We start from the raw sequence: 3384 nt of genomic DNA, 5'->3' as shown, positions 1-3384 counted from the left end.
GTTCACAACACACCTTGGACAAAGGAGACTTTTGAGAGAGTATTTCTTGCACCAAAACCGACTTAATGAACTCCAAGAACATGTACATCAATTTTGGATATGGTGCAACATATTTATATGTAGGATTCCAAGGGTCATGGTGTGACAACCCGGAACTTTTATCCTATGCAACTGATCAGTACATCATTATTAAACTCGAATTTATCATCTTTTAGCGAAATTGTGGGTGCATACGAGTGCTTTCGGCTTAGTATAACCTAGATATAAGTCTTAGGAAGGGTTAGAAAGTGTGTAGCATCACAAAATCAAGCCAATCACATCAAAGAAGGTGTGTGTGTCCGCACACTATGCACACCCAACCGCACATACACCCCCAACTAGACACCCGACCCTATATATAGGAGAGGACCCCCTTTCATTCACTTTTTCTTCTTTGGTTGCACACTACTTTCTCTCTCTAAAAATCTCATCCAAGAACACTCTAAGGGCCTCAAAAACATGATTAACACTATCATCTAGCTTGTTATACAGGTAAAACACCTAAATGTAGGCCTAAAACTCTGCATGTTCTTCGTGTTCTTCATCCTTTAAAGGAGTGCGGCTGCACAGCTTCATAAGGTGGCCGCACACACACTAAAATTCTCCAAAGTGAAGAGTTTGGCCTCCATTAACTAGTTAGACTCGGTTTTAGCATCTGAACACCTCAAAAATCGACATTTCGGGCACAAATGAGGAGTGTACGGCCGCACACCCTTGTGTGCAGCTGCATACACAGTCTGGCCACACACCCTGGCCGCACACTCATCTTTATGGCCATACACCCACTCTAATGCTCATATTTGGCCTTAAACTTGCAAAGATCGCTAAGTATGGGACATAGAACACTTAGTTCTTGTGATTCCAAGTCTTTAGGGTGGTTTTCCATCATTGTTTGTCATGGGAATACTCAATCTAATACATATATGTGCAATATATGATAATAGGGTCCACTCGCATACAAAACATCAGTTGACACTCGACACTCAAAACCAAACAGACAATTTGTGAGTTCATACCCCTACACTTTTCTGATTTTTTCATGTTTTCAGGGGGGAATACAAGCTAAACATAAAGGTTTTCATAACTTAAAAACTGATGCAATTACAACGATTTTCTATTAAACGTTTAGATACAATTATCCCTTTTGTATTATGCGGAGCATAAGGGATGCTTTCAATTTATAATTGCATATTTTCAAAACCTTATGCGAATGTAAAGAACCATTCAAACTATAATATGTATAGTTTGGGATTTCATTACCAGTCTTATAGATTCAAACTTCATGCAAAGTCAAACATATAAACTATGACAAATTTAGTTTTCCATTACTACGCATACCAAAACTAGAGTATCATGCTAAATTATTATTTTATGTATAATTATTTATACTCTACACCATTACAAACGATTTCGAACTCGAGAACAACCGAATAACATGTAAACTAGTTAATACAGGATTGTGAGGCTATCTTCATTTTTGCCCCTTGGGGTACCAATAAATCCTCACCGGTAGTATAACCAAAGTCTCCTGGAGGGAGAGCATGAAATTTGTGGATAGATCTATTTGGGACCGACAATCCCACACCTGAACTGTTAGCTACAGTTAGGCGGGCATGCCTGGGGTGACAAATTTTGTAATCGTACGATTACAAATTTTGTAATCGTACGACGCCTGAAGTTAGGCGGGCACGCCTGGGGTGACAAATTTCTCCCTTCCATAGTTTTATTTTAAGTAATAAAACTACCTATCTACTTACTGGATGGTATTCCAAGGTTTTCGAACCGAACTTATATTACATAATGTAATGGTTGTGTTTACTTTGATTGTAATGTAATGGTTGTGTTTACTTTGATTGCTATGATACGATTGTTGTGATACTACGTATGATGTTGCCGCCCCCGAATGTTTCCGCCGCAATTTTCCTGACGGTTCGGGGGTGTGTCAGATTGGTATCAGAGCTATTGTTTATAGTGAACTAAGTATACAGAACCTTACATGGTATAAAACTATAAAAGCTAAGGGGCCGAAGTGAGCTAAACTAAAAGTATACTTTAAAAATGTTGGGTCAAAATATGGTTTATACTTTGCTTTTCTGGGCAATTATATTTTTATGTAATATTTTATATTTACGGCCGTAAACTCATTTACGACCCATGTCCACCAAGCCCATGTTCCCCTTGTATAAATATAGGTGTTAGGGTGTGAGGAACGGACTGATGAACGAGAAAAGAGAGAAACTAGAGAACATTTTGTGTGTGTGAATCTTTTGTATCTAGAACTTTAATTCTAATCAATTCATACAGAGATTCATACTATTCTTCTTTTTCTTCTCTTTTATTTGATCTGACATCATCCGTTTGATTGGGATTCCGCACCATCAAACGGATCTGATTGATACACGGGCAAATTAGGGACTTACAATTGGTATTAGAGTTTGGTTGTATCAGTCAATTTTGTCAGATTTGGAGCATTATTTGATCTTATTTTCGAAATATTCTTGCGTTTTTGGATAGACCTCTTAAAATTAAGGGGGGGGTTTGTTCTTCGTGTTTTTCATAAAAAAGGGTTTTTGATCGAGTTTTGGAGCAAAAAAGGGCAAAAATCAATGTTTTTGGTCGTAACATGCGAGGGGGTGGCGGCCAGCAGCCAGGGTTTCCGAGGTTCACGATCCGGAGTTTACGACCCGGGGTTCATGGCCTGATGCTTGCAGATAGGAGTTTGCGGCCTCGGCCTCGGTGGTTTACGGCCTCGCACCTCGGTTCGCGGCCAGAAGGAGTCCTCGCAAGCAGTAGCCTTCGCATATAAAAAAAATAGCAAGCAGAAGCGGAGGTGCCAAGGTTCGAACTCGCAACCTCCAGATCAAGAACATGCACGCCTTACCAACTCGCCTACTTGATCAATTGTTACGATCTTTCAAAATTTATACTATAACCCGTCTTTCTTGTAGCATGTTTTCCTATTTTCACACTTTTAACCCAAAATTCAATTCATTTTAAATTTTAAATTCCTTTTTCATCCAAAATTAAAAAAATAAATTATATAAACAAATAATAATAATAATAATAATAATAATAATAATAATAAATAAAAATAAATTAAATTAAAATTAATAAATAAAATTATATTTTAATTTTTGACTTTTATTTTTTAACTTTTGACCTTAAATTTTGACTTTGACTTCCAAGTTTGATCTTTGAATTTAAACTTTGACTTTTTCGTTTAATTTTTAAATTATCTAATTTAGTTTTTTTCTTTGACTTTCATGTTTGACTTTTTCAAGTTTAACTTTTGAGTTTGACTTTTTTAAATTTGACTTTTAAGGTCGACTTTTGAGAAAAATGGCA

The sequence above is a fragment of the Lactuca saligna genome, chromosome 4 (genome assembly GCF_052625555.1).
Source record: "Lactuca saligna cultivar CGN05327 chromosome 4, ASM5262555v1, whole genome shotgun sequence".
Lineage (NCBI taxonomy): Eukaryota > Viridiplantae > Streptophyta > Magnoliopsida > Asterales > Asteraceae > Lactuca > Lactuca saligna.
Note: the sequence above shows the minus strand (reverse complement) of the source record.